Genomic DNA, 11082 nt, shown 5'->3' with positions numbered 1-11082 from the left:
CAGCATCACCTATCACCATGCCATATTACTTTGGAGCCCCATGGTTGCCGACATACGCAGGAAAACAAGTCCCTGGCTCAAGTACTTTCAAGACATTCAAAGACAAAATGCTCTCCATGTTTCGCCTATACACGCTCACGGAAGAACAAAAAGTAGAGATCCTGAAGGGACAATTAACCGGCCCAGCACTGAGAGAAGTAGAAGCATGGGAGGATATGGAAAAGGAGAGCGCAGATTGTATACTCCAGAAATTAAGGAGCATATTTGCATGCAAAACGGTAGCAGAACTAAAGAGCCGTCTGTACGCGAAAAAGCAACGACCAGGTGAATCTCTACGGGAATTTGCACTAGGCCTACAGGAAGCCTTGAGGGCTGTATGAACGCTGGATCCACTGGATGTCGGACTGACCGATGACACCCTAATTAATTTATTTATTGAGGGAGCGCAAGGCGAAGCAATTCGGTCACAATTACGAATGTGGAGACGCCAAAAGCCAGTCAGTTCTGTCTCTGCGTTTAAAGAAGATATTCTACAGATATTAGGATTGAATCAGGGCGAAGAGACTGAAGATGATGAGGCACCAAGGAAAGTGGATGAAGAAAGCCTCCAGAGCATTCCCCCGTACAAGAACGTAGATGCCACCACCCGAGCGGGGGCAGTCCTTCAGCAGGCTATCGAAGCCCTGAATCGACAGATGTCAGAAGTGACGCTCAGCCTGTCCCGGATGAGCCAGAGGCTAGAAGAACTCGGCAAAGAACCAAGTGGAAGCCGACGCAGAGAATGGCGTCAGGAACGCGGTGGAAGAAATCACCCTCGATGGGAGGTCACGAGAGAGTCAGGCCGATGGCCTACTGATCGGTTTGATCCACAGGGTCGACCGATTTGTAGGGGATGTCACCAGAGTGGACACATCGAACGGAACTGCCCTCTTGATCCTTTAAACGGGAGAACCCCGAGGCGAGGGACCGACCCTCGGGAGGAGAACCACTGACAGGTCCGCCGTCACGGGACTGGTGGCCCCAGTATGTAGGAGAGTGCCCCCACCTGAACATCCGCATAAATGGGATCGAGATACCGGCTCTCTTGGATACGGGCTCACAAGTCTCTACAATCCGACTCACGGAGTTCCTTCAACACTGGAACGAAGCCACCATTGTGTCCCCACCCGCTACATGGCTCCACCTGCTAGCCAGCAATGGACAACCCATCGCCTTCCAGGGCTACTGGGAAGCCAATGTGGAAGTAGGAAACGCCGCCTTGACCCACCAAGGATACCTCATCACCACCGCACCCAACGCGCACTTGCCACCCGTGATTCTGGGCATGAACATTCTGAGAAACTGTCCAGAGGAACTAGTTGAAGCCCTGCGACACGAGATGAAGACCGCGGCCCCTAAGGAACGAAAAGCCCTGCAACAGACAGTTAAAGTGCTAGAGGGCCAAAAGAAATTCGTTAATGGTCAGGGTGAAATTGGAAAAGCCCGAATCACCGACCGCCAACCTGTTCTGCTGAGACCGAACTCTGAGCAAGTGGTGTGGTGCAAAACAAGAATTAGTCCGGGGGGAGAGACTACGAGGCTCTGGTGGAACCCTGTGACTGGGATGGACAACAGCCGTTCGCTGTGGCGAGGACACTAGCCAAAGTGGTACACGGGAGGGTACCAGTCTGTCTTCTGAACCCACACTCGTATGCCATCAGACTCTACAAGTACTGTCCGGTGGCGAAGGGCAGCTGGATCGACTTCCAAGACATCGTGGTACAGGGTGTAACCGCGGCTCAATCAGGAGCGGCAGACGGAGAAGCGTCGGCGACTGAGGAAGAACCCCCATGGTGGGCCGGGATCCAGATCGGCGATGTTGACACCCCCACTGATAAAAGAGATGGAGTATTACAGATTGTGCGACGCAACGCTGCTGCATTCAGCCAACACCCTTCTGATTTTGGGCAAGCGGATGAAGTGTATCATCACATCCCCACGGGGACAACCCCTCCTATCAAGGAACGACACGACCCCTTCCTCCAGCCATGTACCAGCCAGTGAGGAACATGATCGCAGAGATGAAAGAGGCTGGAGTCATCCGTGAAAGCCACAGCCCATGGGCCGCTCCACTGGTGATAGTGAAGAAGAAAGACGGTAGTCTGCGCTTCTGCGCAGATTATCGCAGGCTCAATGCTGCAACTCACAAGGACGCCTATCCACTTCCCCGAATCGAAGAATCTCTGACGGCCTTAAAGACGGCAGCGTATTTCTCCACACTGGACCTCACCAGCGGCTACTGGCAGGTCCAAATGGCCCCTGAAGACATCGAGAAGATGGCCTTCACTTTGCCAATGGGCTTATTCGAATTCATGAGGATGCTATTCGGGCTCTGCAACACTCCGGCCACCTTCCAGCGCGTCATGGAGCACTGTCTTGGACACCGCAACTTCGAGATGGTCCTGTTGTACCTCGACGATGTGATAATCTTCTCAAGAAACTACGAGGACCATCTGCGACATTTGGAAGAAGTGTTCCAACTTTTGACCAACTGCGGCCTGAAGCTTAAACCAAACAAATGTCACCTGCTCAAGCCCAAAGTCCAGTATCTTGGACATATCGTCAGCGCCGAGGGCGTGATGCCTGATCCGGAGAAGATCAGAGTCGTTCAGGACTGGCCAGTCCCCAAGACCGTCAGAGATGTCCGAAGTTATTTGGGATTCGTGGGCTACTATAGACGCTTCATTGAACAGTTTGCCGCAGTAGCGGCCCCGTTGCATGAATTGCTCAGAGGCCAATCGGGTCATGAGCGAAGAGGGTCGTCCTTGGTATGTTGGGGAGAAGAACAGCAGCGAGCCTTTCATCAGTTGAAGACGTCCTTAATCGAAGCCCCGTTATTGGCCTATCCCGATTATGAACAACCATTTCAAGTGTATACAGACGCCAGCCACCGGGGACTAGAAGCCGTACTCTCCCAGGTGCAGGACGGGCGTGAAAGATTGATCGCATACGCCAGCCGGGGCCTCCGCAAAACTGAGCGGAACTGTGAGAATTACAGCGCATTTAAGTTGGAGTTACTCGCCCTCATCTAGGCTGTCACCGAGAAATTTAAACACTATCTGGCCGCCACGCCGTTCATCATCATGACGGATAATTACCCGCTGGCACATCTGTCTACTGCTAAGCTCGGAGCTCTTAAACAGAGATGGGTATCCCGACTCGCAAATTTCCGGTACACCGTATCCTACAGGAGTGGGAAGTCCAACGGGAATGCTGACGCCCTCTCCCGATTACCCACGGTAGATGTTGCGGAGGAAGATAGGGATGTGGATGAGGATGTCGAAACCCCGGTGTTTAAAGTCTCTCGAAAGGGAAGAACGGTCACGTCGGACCCCCTATCCGTCACCGGACCTCCACGGATGGAAAGCGCCCTACTGGATGTTTCCACAGTCAATTGGCGCGAGAAGCAGCAGAAGAGTCCAAAGCTGAGGGAACTTGTGGCCTTGTTGCGCCAGCGACGACAGTTGACCCGGATCCAACGGGCCAAAGCTGACCCGGAATTGATCAAGTTACTATGGCATAGGGACCGCATTCACCTGGAGGAGGGGATCCTCGTGCGTACCAGCATAGATCTGAGTACTCACCAACCAGTCACTCAGGTGGTCGTCTCTAAAGAGCAACCATGACAAATCCGGACACTTCGGCACTCAAAAGACTGAAGCCATCCTACGCACACAATATTTCTGGGTGGGCATGCGAGAATATGTGGAAAGATGGTGCCGCGACTGTGTTCCATGCACAAGGAAAAGGCAGGCCGACACTACCCAAAAGGACCCTCTGCATCCCATTAAGAGCCAACATCCACTACAAATTGTTGCCCTGGACCATGTGAAATTGGAGCCGAGCACCAGTGGATATCTGTATGCTCTTACAATAACGGACCATTACAGTAAATTCCTAGTGGCCGTCCCGGCCAAAGACCTCACTGCTAAAACCACTGCCGAACTGTTTTTGAAGCACTTCGCCAGGCCCTACGGGTATCCAGACTGCATCTTGACCGACCAAGGCCCTGCCTTTGAGTCGCAGTTGTTTCACGAACTGTGTTCCTACTACGGCTGTGGTAAAGCTCGGACAACAGCCTATCACCCGCAGGGGAATGGATTGTGTGAACGAGCTAACCAGAACCTCATCGGGATGCTTCGGAGCCTGGCGGCAGAAAATCGCACCAAGTGGCTGACCATACTCCCCGATTTAACCTATCTCTACAACAACACTGAACATTGCTCTACCGGCTTTACCCCATACTACCTCATGTTCGGCCAGCGAGGCAAGTTACCCCAGGACCTGGAATTGGCCCCTGCTGTGGTCCCTGCCATCGACCCAGGGACCGACTGGGTCCGTGAACACCAACGGAGGATAGAAGCTGCTCGAGAAATTGTAACAAAAAGAGTGGAGCATGTCCAGCATCGCTAGGAGGCGGACTACAATGCCCACATCCGACCTGAGGCACTGAAGACTGGAGACCTTGTCTGGAGGAAACGGAATCACCGCACCAGCAAGCTTGACGCTATGTGGGAGAGTTGCCCGTACGTCGTGGTCAGTATTCCTGAGGGCGAACGATATACCTACAAGATCTATAAGGGCCTAGAAGGTCCAGTCAGCGTTGTGGCCGAGAGACCAACTCAAGCTCTGTACCGTAGAGTTACCGACAAGGAGCGCAGATCCACCTGTGGCAGAGGGATGGGAGACCCTGGGGGGCATACCCTTACACGATCCCATGGAGCTCTTAGTGTTTATGGGTGGCCTACCACCACCGCACTCAGTCCCACCTGTAGCTCCAGACCCGGTGTTGTACAGGCCGGTTGAAAGCCTTGATCGGTCTGACCTAGTTACCGCTCCTAGCGAGAGCGACGTTCCCATAGTTGAGGCCAGAAGGTCGGGACGTAGCACACAAGGCGTCCCGCCTTTAAGGTATAGAGAGTAAACTGTTAATTGTTTCTTTGTATGTTTATATCTGATTTGTTTACACTTGTTTAATGTTATGTTGGAATTGAGACTCATGCTAGAGACTTTGGCTTCCTGGCATATGCGTGAGGACACGCATCCTTCCACCAGGGGCACATGTGGTACCCACGTTTGGGGATACCCCTAGCAGCCCCCTTATAGCTTTAACTGCAGCCAATGCTGCCTTCACAAACCCCGGCGCTGAGAGGGTTAATCTTCCCCCTGCAAGCGGACACAAGGACCCAGGGCAGTCCGGCCGTCAGATCCTGAGAGCGGGAAGTCCTGGACCCGCAGGATTGGTCGGGAGCTGCGCGCCAAGAGAAGAACGGGGAGGAGAGAACAAGAAGTGCGCGTGGGGAGAGACAGGAGAGAGAGGCGGGACACGCTGCCACTGCACTGTGCAGTAGAAGAGACGAGAGCCGCCCGCAGCAGCCGTGCGCCGGGACCCGCGCTAAGACGAGGAGAATAGCCGCCTGGGGTGAGGAGAGAGACCTGCCGCGTGTGTGCAGGGAGCCGCGGTTGGTCAGAACGCAGACAGGGCTGGCAGCAGCGCAAAGCCGCCCATCACAGCCACTCTTGGGGACGGGGGAGCCGGAGCCGCCTGGCAGCTGGTCCCTAGAAGCAACGCCGCAGCACTTAAAGCCACCACAGAAGGGAGAACCACACAGAGGACGCTGTTGCAGCTGATAACCAGGAGACAATCAACAGGAGCATCCACTCCTATAGCAGGTACCGGGTCACCCATACATTCCTGCATATAAGTGGGGTCCATCTGTAACGGTACATCCCGGGTAAAAAGGGGGACACCCCTTCCCAGAAACACCCCAGTACAAAAGTTCTACCTATGCTTAACTATGCCTTGCCTATTCAGGGACATCATGCCTGCGCTTGTTTTATATAATCCCCTTTCAAAAGCCAGAATCTGTTTATGAAGTCACCCGCTTACACAGAGTACCCGACTGCCTGGAACGGTGTTTTATTAGAATAGTGTTACTCGCTCTGCCTTACTTTTCCGTGGATATAAAGACGGGTGGTACCGTTAGCCATTGCTGCTGTGTTGTATTACCAACAGTTAGTTCTGCACACTTTCCTACGAATACTTACTTAACGTCCACTGACGTCTTCCCAGGGGTTCTCTGTTAGGGTGCAAGAGTTCTGTCAAAGGGGACATTGACCGCAGATGCCCGCTGAGGCGCAGGAATTGAACATTAGTGCCCGGCGTGTAATGCCACCTTATGGACAGGTTAGGAAATACTGCCAAATTACTGTCAGGACATTTCTTACCCCGGAATATTATTACATTCCAAACGATTGCTATTGTATGTGTTATGTACGATTATTTGACCAAAGTATTGTTCTACCTTTGAGATACCTAAACTGTGAATACTGTTATAGACAGGGAAAGAAATAGGGTATTGTGATGTTTATTATATGCAATTGCTCGAAGTGAAAATTGAGTTATAGCGGTGACTGATATGCAATAAATGGTTGTCACCGTCTCCATGTGTAGTGGTCCTTGGGTATAGGCCCTCATTCCGAGTTGTTCGCTCGGAGATTTTCATCGCATCGCAGTGAGAATTCTCTTAGTGCGCATGCGCAATGTTCGCACTGCGACTGCGCCAAGTAACTTTACTATGAAGAAAGTAAGTTTACTCACGGCTTTTTCATCGCTCCGACGTTCGCATTGTGATTGACAGGAAATGGGTGTTACTGGGCGGATGCACGGCGTTTTAGGGGCGTGTGGCTGGAAACGCTACCGTTTCCGGAGAAAACGCAGGAGTGGCCGGGGAAACGGTGGGTGTGCCTGGGCGAACGCTGGGTGTGTTTATGACGTCAGCCAGGACCGAAAAGCACTGAACTGATCGCACAGGCAGAGTAAGTCTGAAGCTACTCAAAAACTGCTAACTCGTTTGTAATCGCAATATTGCGCATACATCGGTCGCACATTTAAGAAGCTAAGATTCACTCCCAGTAGGCGGCGGCTTAGCGTGTGTAACTCTGCTACATTCGCCTTGCGAGCGATCAACTCGGAATGAGGGCCATAGTTTGTTTGGGTTGTCCTTCCGGGGTCCTCCTGGTCTTTCTGTCCCAGCCTTACAGGTGATGTACAAGAATAGTCGCTGGCCTCGACATCGTTGAAGAGTGGATACGGCCGACCACGAAAACGACAGACCTTCAGGTACGAACCCACTCTATAGAGATATCACACTTGGCGTCCGCGAACAGGATCGTTTCAAGATGTCGAACCCAGACATTCCGGAGTCGTCCTCGGCACAGGGACAACCACCAGCGGCACGCGGAAACCCGATAGGAACAACGGCATCACCTATCACCATGCCATATTACTTTGGAGCCCCATGGTTGCCGACATACGCAGGAAAACAAGTCCCTGGCTCAAGTACTTTCAAGACATTCAAAGACAAAATGCTCTCCATGTTTCGCATATACACGCTCAAGGAAGAACAAAAAGTAGAGATCCTGAAGGGACAATTAACCGGCCCAGCACTGAGAGAAGTAGAAGAATAGTCGCTGGCCTTGACATCGTTGAAGAGTGGATACGGCTGACCACGAAAACGACAGACCTTCAGGTACGAACCCACTCTATAGAGATATCACATATATTCCACCAGAGTGCCAGATACATATATGTCCCCACAGTGCCAGATACATATATGCCACCACAGTGCCAGATACATATATTCCTCCACAGTGCCAGATACATATATTCCTCCACAGTGCCAGATACATATATGTCCCCACAGTGCCAGATACATATATGTCCCCACAGTGCCAGATACATACATTCCTCCACAGTGCCAGATACCTATATGTCACCAGAGTGCCAGATACATATGTGTCCCCACAGTGCCAGATACATACATTCCTCCACAGTGTCAGATACATATATGCCACCACAGTGCCAGATACATATATGTCCCCACAGTGCCAGATACATACATTGCTCCACAGTGCCAGATACATATATTCCTCCACAGTGCCAGAAACATATATTCCTCTACAGTGATAGAAACATATATTCCTCCACAGTGCCAGATACATATATGCCCCCACAGTGGCAGATACATATATGTCCCCATAGTGCCAGATACACATCTCCCCAGTGCCAGATATGCACCCACTGGCAGTTACACATCTCCCCAGTGCCAGATATGCACCCACTGCCAGTTACACATCTCCCCAGTGCCAGATATGCCCCAGTGAAAGATACACATGTCCTCCCAGTGCCAGATATGCCCCCAATGCCAGATACACATGTCCGCCCAGTGCCAGATATGCCCACAGTGCCAAATACACATGTCCCCCCAGTGCAAGATATGCCCCCAGTGCCAGATATGCCCCCACTGCTACCTACATGTCTCCCCAGTGCCAGATATGCCCCCACTACCAAATATGCCCCCACTGCCAGACACACATCCCCCCAGTGCCAGATATTCCCCCCAGTGCCAAATATGTCCCCACTGTCTGCTACACATCTCCCCAGTGCCAGATATGCCCCTCTGCCAGCTACATGTCTCCCCAGTGCCAGATATGCCCCCAGTGCCAGATACACATGTCCCCCCATTGCCAGATATTACCCCCAGTGCCAAATATGCCCCCACTGCCAGCTACACGTCTCCCCAGTGCCAGAAACACATGTTCCCCCAGTGCCAGATATGACCCAGTGCCAGAAACACATGTCCCCTAAGTGCCAGATATGCCCCCGGCCCCAGTGCCAGATACACGCCCCCCCCCAGGTCTGCCAGATATGCCCCCAGTGAAAGATACACATGTCCCCCCCCAGGTCTGCCAGATATGCTCCCAGTGTAAGATACACATGTCCCCACACTGCGCCCCCCCCAAGTGCTGCTCTGCTCAGTCTGCTGCTTGTGAGGGGAGGAGAGCGCAGCGCGCGCCTTTCCTGCCCCTCATTCTCCACTCTCCGGCGGCACTGATTCTCTCTAATTAGGAGACGGTCCGTGAGCCAATCAGAGTTCGTGGACTAACAGCTAAGACTCCTGATTGGCTGCCGGTCCGTGAGCTCTGATTGGCTCACGGGCCGGCGCCGGGCACTGCAGACTAAAAAGCCGCGGGTTGGCCACCGCTGTAGCAGCCACGTGGCTGTGCGCAGTGTGACGTCAGAGGTATGCCAGCCAGACCACCAGCACCTGCAGCTCGCAGCCACCTGCTCGTAGCCCACTGCCATCCGCCCGCCTCACGAGAGAGGGGGTGAGTCACTGTGGGGGCTGGGTGGGGGGCATTAAATATTATATATATTTAATGCCCCCCGATTGACCTTCCTAATCGTTATGCTTACAACAGGAGTGTGCTGAACTTGTGGGAGGCAGGACCTATCCAATCTTATTACTCCGTAAACAAGAGCCGAGTCATGATGTGAGACGTCGCAGGCCAGTGGGTCTATTTATCAAAGCACGAAAAGCCATAGTGCTGGTGAAAATGGGTATTTTCATGGGCAATAGGGCTTTACCATATACATCAAAAGGGCATAAATCCGTATCGCACCGATGATTGCTTCCATAGGCAATGCAGATTATGGCAATAGGTGAGTTTCTGCATCGCCGATAATCAGCGATATTAGCTGCCGCACATCGATAAGCGTTACACCCATAGATGCTGGGAAACCTTTGACTGAGTGGAGTAGACCTTCATTATGAGATGGCACGCGGCGCCTCCTCCAGCTTATTACAGCCGTGTATGGTAACCACTCAGCCTCAGACCTCAGATTTGGTGAATGGGTGAACTTCCTTCTCCTATATGACCAGAACCAGACAAGGATGTCCCCTCTACCCTTTGATCTTTACCCTCTACATCAAACCCTACCAACCAATATTAGTCATAATTGCAGAATTTCTGCGTGAGGGGCAGCCATGTTGGCTCAGCTGAGGAGTGTGTCGCTGGAAAGTGGGTGATTGCGTCATCATGGCCCACCCTCCTCCCCCCGCTATGCAATGCCACGATTACCTGAATTAGGAAGCGGGTGGTTGGGCATCACGATAACGCAATTCAGCGGCCAGCTTTGGGGACTTGCCCTCTCTTCTGGGCGGCTAGGAGCGCCACTCAATTTTTGAGAGCCTCCCAGTCATTCTGAGAGAGTAGGTAAGTTTGCCTTAACGTAAGAAGACGGATGGGTGAACTCTGGCGCACTAACTAGAGTCAGCCCAATCAAGACCCTTAATGCCTGCCCAAAACAGGGGTGAACAAAGAAAAGGGAAGCAATAAAAGGCGACAAGAAATCAACAACAGAAGTCAAAACTTGTGTGAGTAACGAAAAGGAAGTCTACAATACGGTTGGATCTTCAAAAAAGAGTCCTTAGGTCATCCGGTATGATCCAAATGTCCGCAGTGCATATATGAAAAAAGAAAAAACAAAGAGAAATCCAATGTGTAGTAATTTCTTAAATTCTGTTTCGTGACATCCAGAAATAGAGCCTTGATGTGTGGTTAACTTGATAGAAGGAGGGATAGAGTCTCACCACTGATCACAGGATTGAATGGAGCGTACCAAAACTCACATTACAAAGGTTGTTACAATACACATAAAGGTATCTTTTCTAGTGTTAATCGTGAATATTCATATAGGCACAGCGTACCCCACTCACGTGTTAGAAGAGTTCTTTCCGCATATAAAGGTATCTTTACATATGGATCCACTGGAGTTTTGATGAAAAAACTTTTTCTTTATTTTTACATATGACAGGAAATGGAGAGCACCAGTGCATGCTGGAGCATGCAGGTAAAAAAACGTACCTTTACGGACTATTTTATTTTATATAGACATCATCTAATCGAATTGAGAGAAAGATAACAGAAAACGAGGCTTTAAAAGACAATATATAGCCTAAATATGCCGGACCGGAAGTCTCGAATGTCAACGGTGCGGTCCACCTGCCGGGAAGTCCGCCCTGCGTTCCACCTAACTCGGAAGTCCGCAGTGGATATTTAATTTAAATACTCTTATCCCGGCAGGTTTGAACTCTGAGTTTGAATTTAAATGGTTTCTGTGAACTGATTTTCTCTATATTGTACCCCAGTTGACAAAACTGTATTGTCTAGATAAGCACTTTTAGTTTTTCCTATGTA

Source organism: Pseudophryne corroboree, chromosome 7 (assembly GCF_028390025.1).
Source record: "Pseudophryne corroboree isolate aPseCor3 chromosome 7, aPseCor3.hap2, whole genome shotgun sequence".
Lineage (NCBI taxonomy): Eukaryota > Metazoa > Chordata > Amphibia > Anura > Myobatrachidae > Pseudophryne > Pseudophryne corroboree.
The sequence above is the reverse complement of the archived record's forward strand: the minus strand, read 5'-3'. Positions refer to the sequence as shown.